Genomic DNA, 22849 nt, shown 5'->3' with positions numbered 1-22849 from the left:
ATGACAAAACTTTCGTGAAACAATGTAGACATGTTCTTTTGTTTTTCTGTTTCTAAAGAGTCTACTTAGCACCAATTTAAGCACAGGTACCTCATCTTGCAAGTTTAAGTAGGGATTTAGAGATGTGGTGGTTGAACAGGAGTATGGAGATCTGTATTACCTTCCCAAAAATATACAGGGGAAAATATTTATAATATGCAAGTAATCCCTGAAGTCCTAGGAAAGGTATCAGAAATGAGACAGACAGACAGAGAGACAGAGAGAAACAGAGAGAGACAGAGAGAGACAGAGAGACAGAAAAAAGTGAGTACAGAAGGGGAGGAGAAGGGCTGGAGATGGGGTAGGGGATCATAGAATAGGAGAATGAAGGCCTCCATCCAAGATTCTACACTACACTAGAAAGCAATTAAGAGTGAAAAGGGGCAAAATTACAAAATTACAAAAAGGTTGATTTGTCCTTTTCCTTTTTTATTTCCTTATTTAGCAAAACTCTGCTTTCATACAAGTGCCCACAGCTAGCTCTCCTAGGCACCCAGACTCTCCTAACTCCCACTTCCGCACTTCCTCAGAGGGAAGAGCCGGTCATTGCAGCTGGGCCCGCCTTTCTTTTCCTGTGGCCTTGTTTACAGCAGTGCCTTGCAGGAGGTTGTACTGATGTGTGTGAGCCTTTGCACAGCCAAACAGTTGGCTCTCTGTGCCCACAGTCCCAGAGCTTCGGAAGCACAGAGAAGTACGATACACAAACATAAGACAGCTTAAATAATTCCACTGGTGATTCTAAGCCTGCAGTTTGTCTCATTTTCCCAAACATCCCTATAGGAAAAACTGCAGAGCTTGTTCAAACACAGGCTTACAGCCCTCTGGGAGCCCCAACCTAGTCTTTCCCTTGCTATCCCCTGGGATATGTGTGGCTACAGCTCTTGGTGGTAATGAAGGCTCCAGAGAAGGCTTAAGTTATTCTTGGCTTTCACTGTTAGAAGACAGTAGACCTGCTGACAAGGAGGCTTCGTAATTGGGTGTCTCTACGCATCCCCCAAGTATCTCTCTTTATAAATGCACGCATTTCTTACTTGAGTAAGAAACAAGAGTTTCTGTGTGACAGAAACAGATGCTAGACTTTTTTTTAAATGACTAGTCTCTAAATACTTGTGCATCTATCATTACACACTACCTGTTTCAAACTCTTAACCAAAAACCCTCTCCAGCTAGCAGGACAACTCATGACTATTGTATTTTAGAAGGCCAAAATAAACTGAGTCATTTGCAATCAATGAGTAGTTTTATTGCCTAGTGCCTAAGTTAAAATAGGTACATGATTTACTTTGTTTTAGAAAAGGCTTATATTTAGAAAAGGAAAAAGACAGAATTTCAATTTATTCCTGGTCCAGGAAGGGGACTGTAGAATCAGATACAGAGAGAAATATAGACTGGAAATTAAGCATGCATACTTTTAGTGTTATTAGGCCCTACAGTGTCATACTAAATGGTGTTGTATGGATTCTACCTCGTCCCTCAGCTCTCCCTTCTGTGTTGACTTTTTTTTTTCTCTCATAAATTTTCTCTAAGAGTAGCAACAATGGCCTTTGGAATTTCTAGATTTACAAACATTGGCCTTAGTGATCACAAGAGGAAAAGAGCATCTCTTCACATGTGGCACAGCGAACACTGCAAATGTCATTCTCAATGGCAAAAGTGCATATGGGCAAACTGCCTTACTACCACCATGATCCCAACAGCAGCAACTGTGGTCCACATTTGTCCTACGCTGACCCCTGGCCCAGGGCAGAATGTTCTACATACTTACCTCCTTAGCTAGACTCTAGAAATTGTTGTGCAAGACACAGTGGTTCATCTACAACACACAACACAGAGCAGCTTCTCCAGGAAATATCAAAGTATATTTGCTGAAGAATAGGACGGCTGTTGGGGATGCAAAAAGTAACATCTCTACCAAACTGAAGATTTTAAGTATCTGATCATCACAGCACACTTCACAGATACTTCCCCACTCTCCAGTGCCATTACAAATCCTACATAAATGAAATGCATAAATCCAGTTTTGAGTTTTTTCAGTGAGATGTTTATTTGAACAACGATGATAAAATATCCATTTTAAAACCAGAAGGTGCAACATCACATGTTTAGATGAATAGATGAAGAGCCACAAGAAGCTAATTGCCATTACCTGAGAGATTTTTCACATCAGTTAGAGTTTATATGACTGTGAGGCTTCAGAAAATTATAGAGCTCTACTTTGGCAAATTTAGCAGAAAAGCTGAAAATTATTCAAGGTATCTTGAAATCTAGATTAGACAGATGCACTAATCCACTTCTGGGATGGCAGCGTGAGACGGCAGACCTCCTAAATAACTATAAGTAGTATAACTAATGAAATTTCTTTCCAAACACACACATTTAAAGTCTCTGAAAATTTTCAAACATCTCTAAGGAAGCTGCCACCAGGAGATGACAACTTCCCACCCTTTGCAGACTCAAAGGTGTAAAAGTCAAAGACTGATGTGAGACTAGAATCCCAGCATACCATGTTCCAGAATGGTGGCAGTCTAAGGAATGGGTATTGATTTCCCAAGTTTCAGTTCACCATAATCAGTCATCCAGGTGCTTTGAGATCTCTGCAACTACCAGCAAAATGTGAAAGGGCTGAGCTACTGCTCAAGTTGGGCAGAACTTGATATCATTCATGTAGCATTGGTTTTATGTGCATGCACAATGCAAAAGTTGTGGGGTCAGAGAGTTTTCTGTCCAGATATCAGAAGAAGGCCCTGGAGGCTGGGCAGCATGATCATGATGGACAGTGCATCACGAAGCAGTAAATGTGAAGCTGAAAACACAATGGATACTCCAGAGGGTTGGAGAACTAGGAAGATGAATATGTGAGGAAAGCTGGCCCAAGAGGGAAGCCTTGGAGGTTACAGCCACCAGTGATGTTGTAGCAGTGAGGTTTCTCAAGCCCTTTGGACTTCATATCTTACCACAATTTCCCCAGGAGCCTGGACATGGTACTCTGCTGGGTTTTGAGCTTGCTTTGGTCCCATTCCTTTCTATCTCCCATTTCTCCCTTTTAGGGTGGGCATGTTTATCCTGTTCCTTGTTGGAAGTTTTTAACTTTCTTTTCATTTGCACAGGGTTCACAGCTGTTTCCCTTAAATCTCAGAGATGGCTTTGGACTTGGACTTACCAGCAATACTGAAACTGTCAAGACTTTGACAACACTTGGAGATGTGCTAAATACATTTTCCAAAAGTGGATGTGCATGAGATTTTGGGGGTTGAATATTATATTTTGTGTCTAGCTGTCCCTTAAAATTCATGCATTCATAGCTAGGGTTTGTGGAGGTGACTGGATCATGGGGGCATGGTGCTTACTACTGAATTAGTCCTCTGTCTCTCCCTGGACTACACTAGGCTCCCTGTGGACATGCCATGAGCCATTTCTCCTTTGTCATGCCTCATTGCCATGCTGCCCTGCCTTGGAGCCGGCTATGAAATGAAATTTCTACATACTTTGTCTTAAAATAGAGCTTTCTTCCTTTAAGTTATGTATGTTAGATATTACATCTCAGCATTGACAAAATAACTGAGACATGCTCTAAGACAATTAAATATTTTGAGTTACTAATAAAACAATGATTGAAAGTTAGTAATTAAATAATCTACACATTAGAAAAGACCACAGGACAAACCTTAGATGGCTTTAATGGTGGAAACAATGAAATGATTAATGTTGGCAAACAAGGAAAACCAAGGATAAATATTCAGGGCAGAAAAGATTTTAGAGTCCTGACACTATTCTATATAGTATTACAGTGGTGCATATTTTCACTATATATTTCTGAAAACCTATAAAAGTACAACACCAACAGTGAATCGTAATATGAACAAAAGACTTTGGATAATAATTATCAGTGTATAGCCATTGAATGTAATAAATTACCACTGTGGCACAGAATTTCCACATGCTGAAGGCTATACATTGTAGAACATCAGAACTTTCTCTTTTACCTGCTCGGTTTTGTTGTAAACCTAAAATTTCTCTAAAATATTTTATTAATCAGAAAAACAAAAAAATAGGCATTGATTTATATTATAAAATATACAAACCTTGAAAATCTTATGCTATGTAAAAAGACATCCACAAAAAACTGTATATGATTCCATTTATATGAAATGTTCAAAATAGAGATAGAATATAGATGAATAGTTCCCTAGTGCTGTACAATTTTGGGAATTTTGGCATTAGTGTTATATGGTAGAGTTTCTGTTTAAGGTAATAAAATACTCTAGTATTGTTGCAGTGAAGTTTCACAACTCCATCAAAATGCCAAAACTCAGAATACTGATGTATGCAGATTTATGATAAATGAATTATATCTCCAAAAGCTAGCTTTACAATATTTAATTATTGTGAACTCCCAAAGAAAGGAAAAGAAATCTATACAGGCCAAAACAAAATGAAATACTAACAGAGTAGTGAATACACAAGGCTGCAGCTTCCCAAGAAAGGATTACTCATCTCCAAGAGGGCGTCTGACAACCAAGGACAATATATTTGTAAAAAAGGAAAGATTTGGAACTGCACCATCTCTGCACATTCTCTGTAGAATTCATAGTGAAATTCTGGATGAAGCCATGGCCTAGAGCAAGTTACCTACAGACACATAATGTCACCCGAAAATCCTCCCTCAGACCAAAGCAGATCTCATATCAATGGCCTATACTTTTTATCAGCTTGGGAAGTGCAATTAACAATGTTAGTGTGGTTCATAAATCTGTAGAAAGTTACATAAAAGTTGTCCTGGGCTATTGTTAACATGAATCAAGTTGGATAGAGCTGAAGAGAAACAAAATGTAAAAACAAAACTCATTAAAATTCTATAGGTCAGTGAAATAGAACATAGAGTGAAAAATCAGTGAACTAACAGAGCTCACAAAATCATCTAGACAGAGACAGAGAAATAGGCCAAAAATGTGGAAAACTGTTAAGAGTAAAAAATAGAAGTAAATAAATAAATAAAATGTTTCAAACAATTTCTAAAAGTATATCTGAAGGAAGAGAATAGAACAAATATAATGTTAAAAGGAAAAATACTTGGGATTTTTTTAGAAATAATAAAATCTGAGTACTGAATTTAGGAGGCCAATGAACTCTAAACAAGACAAGATAAAGAACATTACACTTGGACAGCTTAGAGTAAAAATGCAAAATGACAAGGACAATGAAAGTTTCTGGAAATAAACCATAATGCAAGACAGTCTACCTTTACCTACAAAGACCAAAAGTTGCACTGATAACAGAATTCTCACCATAACAGTTGAAGTCAGAACACAGGGCAATACAGCTGAGAGGAAATTAACTGCCAACTTTCAGTTCTATCCTCTTTAATTCAAAATGTGAAATAGTACTTTAAAAAGTAAAACTACCATTAATGAACAAATATCTGAATTTATGTTCCTTTCTCCCTTAAACCACCTACTTCTCATGGATCAAACCCAACCCAAAACCAAACAACAGAAACCATGCAACCAGTTCAGGTAAATGAGTTTCCTGAAGCAGTGGACAGGATGAAAACAGATCAGAAATGCTGAACTTACTCCTCCAATGAATGCACTGTCGTAATGGAATGGAACTAGACTTACAGAAACCATGATATCTGTAGTATTTCATTAAGATTTGGACACTCTGAGCATCAAATTAACTAATGGCAATGATAGATTATAATCTATTCAATATAATAAGAATCAGTCAATATATATTCATATAGATAAGGAAAAATGAAGAAAGCCAGTAGAAGGTCAACTAATAAACATAGAAAAATGGAAGAGAGTTAGAAAATAATGATTTTTGCATTCATCATTGCATTAACTGATTATGGCAAGAATCAATAGGCATTAAGACTTAGGAGTAAAAGTTTGATTAGGAATGACACATAGTTTTAAAAAATATCTCTTTTCTCAAATTACTTCTAAATTATAAAAGAAAAACAAGGAATTTTGGAGTGCAGAAATATGATGTAAATTATCTTAATCAAGTGAGCAAAGTTAACAGGAAAGTGACATGTCTCAGTAGCGCTAATGTGATGTTTTTCTAAGGAAACCAGACAACTCCAAATGGAGAGATAATATGAGAAATAATCCACTTGTACTCTTCAAAACTGTCAGTGCCATGAAGAATGAAAAAGGCTGGGAAATTACTACGTTTAGGGAGACTAAGATAACATCACAAAGAATGGAAAGGAAAGAGATTTGGCAATTTGTAAACTTGAGTGAGGGACTGAACTCAGTTAAAGTGCTCTAAAGGACCATAACTGTACAAGAGGTAACATCCGAATGCATGCTAGATATCTGAAAAGAGCATGTATTACATGTTGTTGAATTTGTTAAATATTCCAATTTTAATAAATATATGGAGGTTATACAAGAATTATTTTTGGTCTTATTAAGTGAAGACAGCAATAGCCAGGGGAAGAGAGATGTGATATTTACAACTTCCTTTAAGGTGAATTAGAAAATGATACTAAGGGCAGGGACACAGCTCCTGCATTATAAGCATGAGGTTCTGAGTTCCACTTCTGGTACCAAAAATAATAACTGATATCTATGTATAATGCATAGTACATAGAATAACCATGGAGAGAGAGAAGATAGGAAATAAAATAGGGTAAAAATGTTAAACTTGATGACTGCATAAAAGATATATGGATGTTGATATATCAATCTTGCAAATTTAACTCTGAAATTATTTCAAAATCAAAAGATAAAATCAGTTCAGTAATACAAAGCTAAAACTAAAAACCTGACAATATGTATTTTAGAAATTCTGAACAATCTTTCAAATAAGATTATTAATATGAGACAAAGTTTCCCATTTGTAGTTTAGTTGTGTTGGGTAAGGAACTGTGTATGATGAAACAAGCTAGTTGGAAAAGTCTGTACAAAGTAACCGAGTTTAACTGGTGAGTTATTTCCTTTAAGGTGACACACACTTTTATTTCTATAAACACATAAGGGAGTTTTGAATTAAGCTGTCTTCTGTCTAGTTGCTGTTTGAATCTTGGCAACCCACCTAAATACTTTCAATACATTATTAAAATGTTTAATCCTTTCTTTTGCAAAAGCTTCAATAACCACTCAGGTTTTTTCTTTCTCAACAATTATATTTTCATTCATTAAAGTATTTTATTTATGGACTTAAATATATTTGAAGACACCTATCTTTTTTCTTCACTTTTAGCCATCAAGTAGGAAAAAAAAAATATGGCATGCTTTCATTTTGTGAAATAAATATTCCAAAGTGCTGGTGTGCACGCCCTAGGATTAAGGGTGTCACAGCAGAGGACAGAGGCCTAAGTCAGGTAGTGCCCCTGGGCTAAGAGTGCGTCCAAGACAGCAGGCTTCCCAGATGCAGCCCTCAGCAGCGGTGAGGGTGCTGGCTCCGGGGCCCAGCGCACAGCCAGCCTGCTCCTCCTGGTACTGCCCTCCATGCTCACTTCCCAGCATCCCTGGGCTCTGCAGAGGCAGCCAAAAATGCAGAGTTCAGAAGCAAACATTTTCCCTCTAGGATTAATCCTCACCTATATGCCTCTGTACTTTATAAATGTGCCAAGATTTAAATTGTGTAATTAAAAAAAATTAAACTGTGAAATTGAAAGGTGATATTTTGACGTAAAGTCGAGACTTTTACCTTAAAACAAAACAAAACAAAACAAAACAAAAAAAACAAAACAAACAAAAAAAACCAAAACAAACAAACAAACAAAAAAAAACCACTATCTGACCATCTGGCACACCTCTGCCTAATTCTCATAGGAAACCAACTGACTGAACCGGTAGGATTGGCAAGATCCTTCTGACAGGGAATGCATTTCCCAACTGCCTGATCTGTCTTCTTACTCCAGCACACTTACTTGTTTAAAGTTTTACCTGCATTTGAGGCTGTCGCTCTATGTTAGGTGCCCATGCACATTTCCACATGCATATTATTTCTCTCACCTGTATTTAACTGTATATGAATCAGCTCGTGGTCATGAAAAATATTTCTGATAGTTATTCATTTTAGTCCTATTAATGCAATAAAGTTCAATGGCAGGATTCAATGTAAATTCAAGCTATATCAACAGATACAAAGGGACCAACATTATTGTGAAACAATAAAGAATCTTACATATCTTTGAGCCAAGTTTAGGCCTAGCCTAATCTAGGTCAGTAGCTCCCAAAAGATCTAGGGATTAGCTAGAAGGCGACTTTTAAAAGTATTTTAAATTCTGTTATTGGGTTTCTTGCACTCTCAAAGAGTGCAGAGTTTTCTCCAAAAAAAATTTGCAGATTCTAGATTTTCAAAAAGCATTAAGATCTTCACTTGTTAATCTGATTGAGCTGCTGATTTAGGTCCCACAAAACAAATCTTATTTCCTGCATAGAAACTGGGCTTTTCCAGGTGGCTCTTGGTGATCTAACAATTTAGCAATCACACCTTTAAGTAAACTTTAATATGAATTACAATTAATACAGTCAGAATGATGGCAAGTTTGACTTAAAAAAGGACGGAGGAAGAAAGTGTCTATTGTAAAATAAAAGGGGAAAATGAAAAGAACCTTTTTTGCAAAGCTTTAACTCTCCTTTCTAACTCAGGGCTCAATGTCATCTCATGACTTCTCTTCAGACTTGAAACAAAGATTGGTGCATGGGTTGGGTAAGCTATCTTCTTCACCATCAGGTCAGTTAAGAGACAGTGGACAGCTTTCAGACCAAAGTATCAGTGTGTGCACTGATAACACAATATGATGTAAAAGAAAAAAATATCAGAGCAGCTATTATGTATTATTTTCCTCTTTATACAACTTAAGTAGTCATAGCCATTAACAAACATGAATAAAAACATTGTTAAGTGTTTACCAAAGGAAAAGAAAAACCAATGAAATAATGATAGGAAGGAAGGAGAGTAAGAATCTGATCAAAGAGGAGGCATTGATACACTTAAGTATGAAAGATCATAGCAATTTCTAGGCTAATAGAAATTCTAGCACATAAAATCTAACTTTCCTTTACAGTTAAACATATTTAAATAGAAAAATAGACTTTCTTATGTGACAGAGTATATTAGTGGACAGAAGTGGCATTTGGGTCCAGTTCTTTTAATACTTTATCCAGAATATAAGAACTAGATAGTCATACATAAGTCAGAAGACTTATGTTTATATTATAAAAATTTACCAGGAAAACTTTTATATTCTCCCTTGGTTATATTAGTATGTTCTCCACGAACTCCTGGTTTTGCTCACAAAGCATAGAAACTAGAGGAGACTTTGCTAGAATTTTAGTTTGAAAAAAAATGAAACTACAACACTCAAAATTCTATGCGTGCATCGGTGATACATGTAGGTTTTATATAGAAGTTTGCAAGAAGCTGCTCATGTGGAAAAAAAAAAGCAACTCCTAAGTAAACAAAATGTAGAAAAGTAACTGAGTTAAATTTGTTCAGATCTTAAATAAATGAAAACTCAGCCCCAATTGGGTTAATTAAGAACTTCTCGGAGTGGGGTGAGTCTCAGTTGGAGTTCAATCTGAGTTCCCTGTCATCTATTTGTATCTTCCTCTGTGAGTTCTTATCTCTGTGCAGTCACAAAAGGGCATTCAGAAAAACCTGAAACAACACGTCCTGGTTCACAGTGTACTGCACAGACCCATTTTCCCCAGAGTTAGCACATGTTCCATTCTTGCTGGAACAATCCTCAAGGAGTCACCGAAGCTGACAGAAAATGCCATGGCCTCGGTGGCTTAATCTTGCATCGCGTGGGCTTCACTGACCCAATCTAGGTTAAGAAAAGATTCAATTAGTTCTGTCCTAATTACAGGTAAATACACGAATGAAGATAATTGGAGCTATATATCTAAAATACACTTTCCTTATTTTTAATGTTGCATAAAAATTTAAAGATTATTCTGAATGGTTTACACAATTAACCGCAGGGAACTCTTGGAGCAGCAGAAAGGGTGAATCTCACACAACCATGTGGCAACAGCACAGTGTATGAGAGTAAAATGAACGTGGGGAAAGTCATTCCAAAGCTTTCTGCAACCACTTACAAACTGGACAATTTATTTGAAAAAAAGATGATAACTTACAACTAAATTTGAATTTTCCATTGTAGAGATAACTCTGTCCCACAACTCTTGCTTTACCCTATAAAGATCAGAAATGAAATACTGTACTTTACCCTCACTTTGGAAAGAACATTGAAGAATTTGTTTACTTTTTCCAAGTCTGGAGACACAGTGGCATCCTTTGAGTAAGTAACACTTAATTGAAATACAATTTTAAACATAAATTCCTGTTAGCTTAGTATTAATTACCACCTCAGTAATTCCTACAGCATCTTGAAACCTTACAGATTACGTATCATGATTTTATTACCTAGAAAAGTGTCTTTATTCAGAGTGGTCCCTAACACACAACAGGAAGAAAACTAGATGAGATGGAATGGGAAGAGATAGAAGCAAATGTAATTGAAGGAGAATGATTGAGGTGGAATGGAATTTGTATCTCAGGAAAGGACAGAGGAGAGCTGTACTCAGCCAATTAAACATGACCACATGTATGACCTCAAGCTGTACTGCTTTCCTGCTAAGTAATAAACCTCATCGCTGCACAAAGATACCCCTTCACCACTTTGTATCATACAATAGCACCCCAATTTCTCTAATGCTTATATTTTGCAGATACAAGGTTTGTTTTAGAAAGGTTAATTTTGGACTTGACTGCCAGCCAAATCACATTTATGAGAAGATGGGAGCCAGCAAGGGCAGATACAATAAAAAGATGTTGTATAAGAGAAGAGGACCAAAAAGAGAAATGATTTTATCCAAGCAAGAAGGAAACATGACAAAGTAAAATGCAAATGAGCAAGAGAAAAAGAAAGAGAAGGAAGGTAGGCAGGTAAGCAGACAGGAAGGAAAATAAAGGGAGAAAGGAAAGGGGAGGGAAAGGAAGTGAAGAGGGAAAAAGAAGGAGAAGGGAGGGGAGGGGAGGGGAAGGACAGGAGGGGAGAGGAGGGGAAGGAAGGGAAGGGGAGCAGGAGGGAGGAGAACAGTAGCTTTGGGTTTGGGAGCTTCTAAAATCAGTGCTACATGCATTTCCCAAGATGACAAACACTTGCTTGGGGCAGATGTCTGTAGGAGTGCAATATTCATCTGACACAACAAGGTTCCACCTGAGACATGGAGCCAAAAGGTGAGATTCCACAGAGATTCAAGGTAATGCAGATGATGAATATCAGGACCCAGAATAGCACATCAAACTGTATTAAATCAGAATCAGTGGATATTCTCTGGAACTGCACATTGTGTTTCAAAATATATTTGAACACTCAGTTTCCTGCATTTTAACAGTTCTTTTCTTCTCTAAATAGCTAATAGTCTGCTGTACTCAGGTTATGTGGCAAAATAACAAAGATTGCAGTCTTAGAAAGCAAACGATTTTGGTGCCTTATCTAAATTTTGAGCTGGCAAGTGAAAGGAGAAAATCCTGCTCTTCTGTTATATTGAACATGTAAACAGAAAGCTTATATCCATTGAGCATCTCACACCATAAAAGCTCTTTCATGACTATCACAAAATCTCTTGATTATGTATGCAAATACCTCTTGATTTTGATGATGTTTGCTTTAATGATGGAGAAAAGTAGAGGCCTCATCTCAACATTGGACTCTAGAAGACAGAGTCAGTTTTCTGGTGCTAGATAGAAAGAGATACTTTGGTAACGTGTCAAAGTTGCATTGCTACTACTATTAGAATAATTATAATAATTCCTTATTGGGCATTGACGACCTGGAAGTTACTAAGAAAAACTCACATATTCTCAGATAATCTAATAATACTTTTTGCTATTCTCTTTTCATAAAGAAAAGTTAGAAAGTGTCTTGTTCATAGCTAGTAAGCATCAAATCTAGGTCAGTTCTATTTCCAAGCCAACCTTTAACTACTCTGTTAAAACTACCGACTTAATTTCACTTTATTCTTTACCAAATAAAACATATACCAGCTGGCATTCATAGTAACACAAATACATATCACACTTTCCATTAGAGATTTTTCACTATTGTCTCATGACTATTACAACTGTGCCATTTTGCCCAACCCAAAACTAGCACAGACTAAATCCTGAGGAAAATACTGAGACAATTCCATGTCCATACGACCTCTGAATTTAACATTGCTGTTGCAGACACTGCTTGTGACCTCAGAACTCCATCCAGTCCTTTCAAAGGCAGGCTTCATGCCCATGAGTTGCTGTCTAAACACCTAGCTTCTTGGACCATGGTGTAGGGTAAGTCTGCTGCAAAGTCCACCATGGCTTTCATGGTCTCAGTAGGAAAGTGCTTCAGTGGTCCACAGTGGAATCCACGCCATCAACACTGACTGAACTACCTCTCCTTCTCTTTCCCACATCCTAAGTATTTCTTCAGGTTCCACTGCCCTACAAGATGACATTTTTTCATACTCCCCCAAAATGTACCATTTACCTTTCCTTATAGCTAGTATGACCTGAAAAGGTAATTATGCAACTATTTCTGTAGATAGATTCCTTAAAGGAGCAGTTAAGTTAGAACAATGTTAGTAGGTGTTTATTCAGAATGACTGGTATTCTTACAAAAGGAAATTTGGACACTGATATGTGCCAAAGGAAGACCGCAGGCAGACATAAAAAGAAGATACATCTGTGAGCCAAGGAGAAGAGTAGAACTAGGAAGACATCAACTCTGCTGACGCCCGATCTGAGACTTGTAGCCCCTGAGGCAAGAGAATAGCTGTGCTGTTTGGGCTGCACAACTGATGGTGCACAAATAATCACAACTTGATATCGCTATGTGGCAAACACCAGGTAAATGCATCTAATTAAGTAATAAAAGAAGATAATAATAAGAAGAAACCAGGGTGGGGATTTAACTCAGAAGCATAGGCACCTGCCTGGCAAGCAAGACGTCATGAGTTCAATCCTGGGTAAGAATAAGAAACCGTGATAAATAAAATGCCTCTTGTGTGTCAGGAAGGAGGGAGGTAGTTTCAAGTGTTATTTATAGTTGTGGCAACAAATTTTTGATTCAGGTAGGTATTACTGTCTTCATAACGTTGCATAATAACTTTATCTGACAAAAAAATGAGCACATAGGGAAAATGGGTTAAGTCCCACTGCTTTGATAAAAGAAGAGGATATGAGATTGTACTGCAGATTTCCAATATGATCCATTTAAAAGGAGTCAGAATATTTCATCCTATTTCTTACACTATTTTGGATACACTGTCAAAGGTTAATAATTTTATTTCTTTTTCATTTAGTTTCACCATTTGAACAAGTGAAAAATCTTACCTAGCAAGGGGAGAATATACCATAGGAGTTATATAAAGGAGGTACATTTTAGAAAATGTTAGAAAGGTACTTGGATACTTCTGAAAAGGATTAGGAACACCAAAAAGAAACCTCATATTAGCCCAGAGACTAGTAAGATGACACAGTAATGGCAAAGCAGCCTTTGGGCTGTCACATCTGTGAGTGACACTGGCGTTAGGACTCTGACTGTGAGTAGTGAGACCTCTTTGCCCACCCTCTCTGTGCAAAGTCAACCTAATCGGCCAACAATGGGGAGTTCACAAATGTACAGGCTTGTTATTCATCACTTCTGAGAAGCAGCTACTGCAGCTCTAGTTAGTGATTAAATATTTAGTCAGTAATATTGGGAACAGAGAAAAGAAAATACTGCCCTTCTTAAATGCCTTAGAAAATATATTGAAGGTAACCAGTCCATCACAGCAGTGAGACTCTGACTGCCTCATTAAAGGTGATAAAATGTAAAATATGTTCCCAATTCTATCCAATTGCTCTCTCTCTCTCTCTTTCTCTCTCTCTCTCTCTCTCTCTCTCTCTCTCTCTCTCTCTCTCTCTCTCTGGCAATACTGAGACATTCTTGTTAAATTTTAGAATTACCTTGAAGCAAAATTCACCACCAAGGACAAAGAGGTAGAGATATTATAAATAATTTGCTTTACCACCAATTCTAGGTGAATGTGATATATTGCCTGAGGCACTGCAATGCCAGGGAAAATGGGAACTGTCCTCTTTCAGAGCACAGAAACAGACTCACCGCATGACAAAATAGAACAACCTGCCTCCACCACACTCCCATCCCACCCAACCAATACAAACGAATACAAATGCAGCAGGTTCTGGATGTTCTACACTGGCTGCAAGTGTATCTGTACCCGATAAAGGAAGGCAGTGGAGGGATGGAGAAGAGAGGTAAGAGGAAGGGGATAAAATAAAAGAATTAAGAGATGTGTATACACAGATACCCCACTCCCTATGATGAAGGCATTTACTATGTACTACAAACATGGACAAATGAAATAAAAGATAAGGATATACTTACATCTTATTGTTTTATTCCTTCAAGTTGGTGTCAGTGGTTCCAAACTTGAAATCACATGCTTGAATTAGATTCTGCACAGATGACACACAGTCACCCAGAAACTGAGCATACGGAGGCTTTATACATTTACATCACATGGCTATGTTTAAGCTGGCTTGCTAGACACTGCCCTGTCCTCAACAATTGGATGTTAAGCCTCATTGGGGAGACTCCTCTATGCTGCTGAGGGTACATTATTTTCTCCACATGCCAGAACTTTCCATACCTGTACTTAAATTGTACAGGAATTTCATCTGTAATGGTTGTGTCTGTCGTGCAAGTGTTTCTCACATCACTGTCTTTGAACCTGCTTCATCTGTCTGCAGGTGTCTGGCAGCTCAAGCATTAGCAGCTACTCATGCTCCAGTCAAAGGATTGTCAGAAGGGCCCCACACCCATCAGCCCTGAGCTCCCTCCCTACAACCCCCCATCTCAAAGGAAGCAAAGGTATCTGCTCTCCGCATGCCATCAGCTCTTCTAAGTCTCAGACACTGGAAACAACAAGTGGACTCTTGTGCAGGGCATAAGAACAAGACCTAAGGCAAAAGGCTCACCATCTGCACACTCCAAAGCACACTCACTTCAGCAGCAACAGTGAGCGAGCTCCATCACCAGGACTGGCTTCATCTCCCACCTTATTATCACACTATGGTGGTCAGAGTCTAACAATACCTCTAGGTTTCATTTATCCTTGTCTCTGTTCAAAGATTCCTTGTCTCTGTTCAAACAAGGTGCTATCAGAAGACAAAATGAGTTGAAATATTGTTCCACAACTGTGTAGTGATTTGTTTAACTACATGTATAGTTTATCCCGAAATGAAAACTCTAGACCTAGGATGCACGTTGGCTGAGATACATAGGTAATAAGCATTAACAAAGCAGCATTTTCTAATTTGTCTTTCTATATAAAGTGAGTGAACTGATTTACAGCAGCCCCATTAAATTTACATTTGTTAAATATTGCTTAGAAATCCACCTTTTAAAACTGAAAATTGCAAAGAAAGAACCTTTTTCATGAAGAATCATTAATGCATTTACATTTTAAAATTACATCCCTAAGGGAACGTAGAGAAACTGGGTATTTTTTATTTTAAGTGTCATTTAGTATTCCCTTTATTGCTATATCTCTGTAGGTCAGGACATTATAAAGATTTGGAAATGAAAACCACCCAATGACAAAGATATCAAAGTCAAAAAGTTATAGTGAGGACAGGCTCACTAAACTTGTGCACTGACTTACGAGGAAAATAACCAAGAAATGCTCGTGTGTCTTAATTAAACAAATTATCCACAATCTCTCTGCAGACTTCCTTTCCGGGATATGACATGAAGGTGTTTTAGCACAAATGACATCTTAAAGTCAAAACAAAAATCTCTCACCCTTTCAAGGAAAAAGTTTCTCTATTGGATTTTTAAATTGTGCAGAGTTGCTTTAGCATTTCTAAAGTGAAACCTGCACTGCCCCACTGAAATGGAAGCCCTGTTTCAGAAACAGACAGCTTTTTAAAAAGTGTTTAATGTGATAGTTGCTTGGGTTGACTTGCTTTGGCCCCAGGGTCCAGCTTCGGACTTGAATAGAGTGTGTGTGGCCGCTTGCCATGGTCTGCTGCATCGTCATATAGCAAAATGGAATTGTTTTGATGAGAGCTGGTGAATAGGCTGTGTGTGGACACACTGGCCCTGATTCCAGCCATTAAAAAGGGCTATTAAAACTGCTGAGCTGTCATTAGAGCATGTTGTAAGGGGCCCAAGACAAAGCAGCAAGAAGTAAATTGGCGATGCACACAAAGCAGCCCTGAGTGTGGGAAGACTTTATGCACTCAGGCAGGCTCCCCCGAGCTGCCTAGAGCGTCACCACCCTTCCACCAGGTGTGGCTGAAAGGAACTCAGCTTGAATTAGACTCTAGACAAGAGCTTTGGGTTGAAAGAATGAAAGAAAATGAAGGAAATGACTGTTTACAATTCCAAGTACTGGTCATCAAACTAGGCAGTGTTCTCTGGGTCCACTCTCCACAGTACAGCAAAACTCATTAATTCGGAATAATATAAAGAAGGAAAGTGTTAGGTCTTCCATGTTAAAACAAGTGGTTACACAGTATTTTGGAAGACTGCCATTGGACTATGTATGCTATAGCCTCAAGCTAGCAAATGTTACCAAGCAAAGATTCTAGTTGATGTTTGCGGCGTAAAAGAGCAATTGTAATTAGCACACCGCTGCTATGCAAATATAATGTAGTTTATTTTATTAATGAGTTTATTTTTATTAAGATCTCTTCAGTGGGATAAACATTCCTCTCCAATTCTCTTTACATTGTGTATTTCATTATCATGCAATTAAAATATAATAATAAAACATGTCATAAGGATAACCTATAGCTAAGCCCCCACTTGAATAATTTTGAATTTGCCCAAATAAGCAAACTATTATTGTGCACTGAAATAGATAGGACTTTATGACTCTTGAAAATCAAAAAAATAGTGTCCCTTTTCCTGGGCTTCTTGACTTTTCTCCTTCAGTCCTCTCTTTTGTCTTTACCTGTCTTCCTGAAGTACCTCCCGCTTAGTCACCTGTGACTATGCGTGAGTCCTACCTTATTTTAATATTGAACTGTCTTCAAGCTTCTTACCCCTACCTGTCTCTTTCCTCTTCTTCCAAACTAGATTTTCCAGAGACCATTCTGCATTTCCCAGCTTTCCACAGCCTCTCCTCAGTTTCCTCCTCAGCCAGCTGAAATCTCACTACCTTCCCCACCGCCTGCCAACACCAGGGGACCCCTACATCCAACTCCTCACCAATGTGACCTTTTTCTTGTGTTGCAGAGGATTTTAAGAAAACGTTGAGTAAGAGTTGGAGTAGCAGGCATTATTTCTTATAGCCTAAAAGTAAATTATAGCACACTATACATAAGCAGCCCATATATTCAGATAAAGCTCTAATAATGAGATTCAATCCCAGGTACCCAACACACAGGCCAAAGAATATAGTATTTAGGCATCCTTAAAGTATTCTCACATGAAAAAAGGAATGCTACTTTTACCAGCCAGCGTATGTTACCCTGAAACTTTTTAACGTATTTTCAAGTAAAGGAATTTCTATTCTGCTTTCAGTGAGATTTCAAAAATGATTGTAGAAGAGACTGAATTTTAGCAATTAACTTTTCTTAGATGGCAATAAATACACAAATCCTCTCAAGATAGGACATCAGTTTCTAGATTATATTCTTCAACTAATACCTTAGACAAGATTTTATTATCCATTGTATTAATCTGCTAGCTGGACACTGCGTACATGTAAGACGAGTGGATTCCATATTAATTTTCAAGCACTCGCTGTTAGGAGTTCACAGATCCATAAGAGTACTATGTTGGGTACTTATTTCTCTATTTTTATTAGTACATTGTTGCAAATCATAATGAAATTCACAAATAAACATGTGAGGAAGTAAAATGGGTTGTTGTTCAGCCATTCTAAAACCACTTTGAGAAGGAAAATTCACTGTATCCAGGATAGTTATTGATTCTGGTAATGATAATCTCTGAACCCCTAACCTGTCCCTCTGCAGAAGGATTTAGTATAATTGACTGGCCTTTTGTTGAGCACCACCAGATAAAACATAAGACATTCAAATCAATTTGGACATCAGCTAGGTAATCAATGTACTTTTAGTATGTCTCAAATATTTTGTGAGGTATAGTTACCTAAAAATATTGATGGTTTATCTGAAACTCAAATGCAACTAGGTAGTTTGTATGTTAATTTTCCAACTTTTGCAACTTGACTCCTGGTAGTAATGCAGGGACACCACATCTCTCATTGCTTTTGGCTCTGAGGCATTCAGCAGCATTACTGAGGACCTACATTAGCCTTACTGAGGACCATATTCCAGGAGCTGTGCTATAATTGCCACATGCACAGATACCATTGTGGTACACAAGTGACTGAAGAGAAAACACCGGATGAGATTCATAGCATGAGTGATCCTGTACCCTTGATATCTTGAGACCATCCACCAGAGTGAGACACAAAGATTATATGCTTTGTTCCAATCCCTCCTCAGTCCCTCCTCCAGTTCTTTGTATTCTTGACTCAAACCCCTGACCAACTGGACACTGCCGTTCTCCAGGATTTCAGCAGGATGTTTGTATCTCCGTGCACTTCTCTTTTAAGACAAAGTGTACCCTGTTCACATATTTACCTAAAAAAGGATTTTCTAAATACTATTTAATAGGGTTACCCCTGAGTGGGTGGTATTGCAGATGTAAGCCAAGTTTTCCTCTCTATTCTTTGGTGAGAAAGAATACCATACGTTATACTATGACCTTATAAAGAGGAATTGGACTAATGAAATTAGGGACATCGGGTCTAGATTACCTAATTTTGTAACTTTAATGCCTTCTGACTTTACCTAGGCCTGATGCTAAATATACCATTGTCTCCATACAATGCATCACCATTTCTTTGAACTTACACGTTATTTTGGGAAAGCAAATAGTAGAGTACATAGCTCAGTGTGTTTAGTTCTAATTGTGTAGATAATAGGTGAACATTAGTCAGGTCCTCAGTCTATGATAAAGTCAAGCATGCCAGGAATCGTATTTTAAATAAAGAGTATGTATGTTCTATAGAAGGTATAACTTTATTCCTGAACTGAGTAGGTCTACCCTACATTTTTTATCAGTATGCTTGCAATATATAATGAATGCATTCATCACGCAGAATTGGTTCATACATATATTACATCTTAATTTTTTTCCTTCCCCTTTTCTTTCTTCCCTATCTTTTCATCCTACAACCCCATCCCATCTAAGAAAGGTCTAAATCCCCATTTCCTAAAAGCTATCTTTTATTTTGCTTTTAAGTTATTTATAGTTTGGGTTTCTTATGCAGGAGATTTTTAATGGAATTTTCCCAGAAAAGCTTCCTCGTTTCCTTCTTCATAACAGATACCATTAATACCATCAGCTCTACAGTGTGACACAGACTGAGCACCAGTCCACGTGATTGCACCTACTACAGAGACCTCTTGATCAGACTATCGCTCTACTCTGATAGCTCGGTCAGTCAAAAATGAATCAAATTTGTAATCTCAAGTGCAGTGTAGTATGCTGAATTCAAAATCCAAAAAGGTCAATGCAGAGTATTATATATGTGTTTATGTATAATATATATATCACTCTCTACTTCAAAGGAAATGATTCACTGTGTCCATGTCACTGGCACAAACATGATCGGTGAGCAAACAGCTTACTGCTGCTACATAAAACATTGTCATATGCTAAGTGTCCTGACACAGCCTGATTTTACTGCCTCACAGTTTTGATGATCCAGGAGTCCAGGAATGCCTTAACTAAATTTTCTGCTTCCAGGTCTTACAGGATTGCAACACTCATGTTGAGTGGATCTGAAGTCTCAACAAAGACTAGAGAAAGCCTCCCTCAGTCCCCTCAGTTTGTTGACAAAACGCCTCTCCATGAAGCTATATGGTTTAGCCCACATCTACTCACTCACCGTGAGCTAGGGATCACCCTCAATTTACAAACGCTGCTTATAGATCTCTGCCCAACACAAACATTCATAGTGTGGTCATTTGCTTATGAAGAACTGAGAGGAGATAAGCTCTCTTAAGGAAGAATCCAGTTTCTCTCTTATGAGCTTTTCCCTAGTTTGGCCCAGTCTTTCTAATTTCCCATCTACCCTCTTCTTTTGTAGTGCTAAGAGTCAAACACAGAGCCTTTTAGATGTTAATCATATGTTTTACCACTGAGTTACACTCCCAGCCCCCATTAAACTCCCTTTAGATCAATTAAAAACATCTGATTTGATACTTTAACTCCATCTGCATAGGCTGATCACCTCTGCTATAAAATATAAGTACATTTTGTAAGTAAACACCCATCGTATTTACAAGGTCTACACGCATGGTAAAGCTCATATGGCTGGTATGCACCACAGGCTGACAGTTCTAGGGTATGGGTTAGAATTCTGCCTCCCACTGTATATCCTTTCAGGATGACAAGATGCCACCCTAACATGAGAAAGAGAAGCCATCCATCTGCTTTGAAAGTGGTCAGGCATTATCTATTGAATTTATGCCTCTAATCTACTTCTGCTTTCTTCTTTTCAAGTTTCCATTGGAGAAAATTGAATATTCTCAGTCAGCTCTCTCTTCATGTTTCTTAGCATCTATCTCATATTTTTAGTTTGTGTTTTGGGGCTTTATTCTAGGTCACTTTTAAATTTCCTTCTGCCGATGTATCTAATATGCTCTTTGGCAATAAAGTCACTAAGGCATGTAAGAGAGAAAGTTAATATTCCCAAAGACTACAGAAAAGCAAGAAGCGCCCTCACAACGTAATTTGCTGAAGAAAACTTAAAATTAAGGATCTTTTGCAAAAACTGAAGTTTTAAAATATGCAAAATGAATTAAAAGTGCTTGATTCAAAAATAAAAAATATTAATGTGCATCCACAACTGAAGAGCAGCGTCTTTTTCCTCTGACCCTGAGCCAGTGTCCAGCCATGTTGCCCTCAGAAGTGACATCGCGGTGCGCCCCTGCCTCCTGTAATCTCCAGATGCTCTTCTCTGTCAGAGGGAAACTAAACTCCTTGAAGAGTAAGAAATTCCTGATCTGGGAACAGGAAACAACCATGATGATCCCGGAAGATGTCCGTGTTGCCGGAAAAGTTGAAAGTTTTAAATGATCTCTGGTCATGATGAAGAAAGCCAGTTTGCAGTGTGTTCATTTGAACAAGTAAGTGGCAAAATAAAGACGAGAGCAGAAGAAAGTGAAGTAGATGAAACGTAGTATTTTAAGTAAAATAATATTTTAAAAGATAAACGCTAAAGAAAGTACATCCTATGAATGAAGGATGAATACAATAAGATATTATTAATTACTAAGAAGTATTTCTAGTAGCATCCACTTTGTTTTAGTAATGACATTTTTTTCTTAATGATTTTTTTCTACACAGGTTAATAGAAGAGGTTAGACACAGGAAACAGCAAATTTACTAAAGGATGAAGAGTCTACTGTTCTGCAGTATTCTGACAGAGAGGGTCCCAAAAAGACAATAGATTAGCAAATATCCAAAATAATTTGGTACAAAGAACCAGCCAATCACCTTTTGAGAAGTACGTTTCTAAAAAGTCCTAATGTGGTAACATCAAATATGCTATATTGTAAGCTGAGACAAAAGTACTATTACCAAGCATTGGCCAAAGGATAGGTTCTTTGTTAAAAAGGAAAATTATGACTGTAAAAAAATCCCATTGGGGGAGTAACCCTAAAGGGACTCTAAAAGAAAACTTGTGCCAAAACCCTGAATTACAGTTTTATTAACTCCAAACCCCAAAGTTTAATGACACAGAATGTACAGGCTTTCTAGTATGAAATAGCTTTTCCTAGCTCAATCAGAACGATGGGAAATAATAGAAAATTATCAAAATTAAAACCAATTTTAAAACATGCACAAAATAAATCGAACTAAAGGTAATAAAACTTTTCCCACTAGTTATAAGTAGTTATACCGCAAAGCTCACTATGCTTTTTAAGCAGTAGTCAAAACAGTTCTTCATAAAACATCCGAAGCATTGTAGAGAGTGAGGTACATTAATGGACTTGTGAATTCTTTTTAAAAAAGATTTGAAAAATGAAGCTGAAATCAATGTTTCCATGCCTAAGGATGTCTCTTCCAATATTTTCATTTTGATTACCAGCAGAATTTAAAAATATTTGGAAGTTCTTGTGCTTACTAATTTGAACATCAATCAAGCAGAATTAACTGACAACACTGCTGTGAGATGGCAAGATTAGAACATCAAAGATCTTAACAGAATCGAAGTGTATATTAATTTTTAAATTTTCAATTTCTCTACTTTGTTTCTGAAGTACTTTTTTGAATCTTTTGCAAATCTGCCCCCCGCCCCGTGGTTCTTCCACTGTGGGATGTATTCCTACATTTATCTCTTTAGTGGCTTTTAGCTTACTTACCTTTTGGTGTCAGTTTGTTTACCTCGAGTACTTGGGATATTTTGCCTTTAAAATTCCCTTCGTCATGTGCCTTTCCTGCCATGGGCTGTGAAAGTGTGCGTTCTCCCCACTGTGCACTCATCCTCACGTTGCCTATCCTCCCCCCAGGGGGTTCCTTTGTCCTTAAATTTTTAACTGTCCTTGAAGAGTGGGTTTGTGATTGCTTTCGTGAGCGCGGGTGTTCCACACTTGTGGAGTGTGGGATCAAGCTTTCCACTGATGTTTGCTTTTCATATTATGACTTTAGGATCTGTTTGTAATAAAAATTTTGCATTTTGATTTTTCATAGGTGACTTTTCCGTTTATTTTCTCTGCAGCTTTTTTGTTCCTTCCCTTTGTC

At 37.6% G+C, this 22849-nt stretch overlaps 1 long non-coding RNA gene across 1 annotated transcript in view; it reads right to left on the bottom strand.

Annotated features, from left to right (window-relative positions):
* The window catches only part of LOC134471718 (uncharacterized), a 105156-nt gene extending 90610 nt beyond the window's left edge, over positions 1–14546 (bottom strand). Inside the window, exon 1 of the long non-coding RNA XR_010041306.1 lies at positions 14441–14546. This is a non-coding gene — a long non-coding RNA (uncharacterized LOC134471718). The remainder of the gene's footprint in view (positions 1–14440) is intronic.
* Between the last annotated feature and the right edge of the window lie 8303 nt (positions 14547–22849).

Source organism: Cavia porcellus, unplaced genomic scaffold, assembly GCF_034190915.1.
Source record: "Cavia porcellus strain 051 isolate PalLab524CR breed Dunkin Hartley unplaced genomic scaffold, mCavPor4.1 scaffold_19, whole genome shotgun sequence".
Lineage (NCBI taxonomy): Eukaryota > Metazoa > Chordata > Mammalia > Rodentia > Caviidae > Cavia > Cavia porcellus.
Note: the sequence above shows the minus strand (reverse complement) of the source record. Positions and strands in the feature narration are given on the sequence as shown.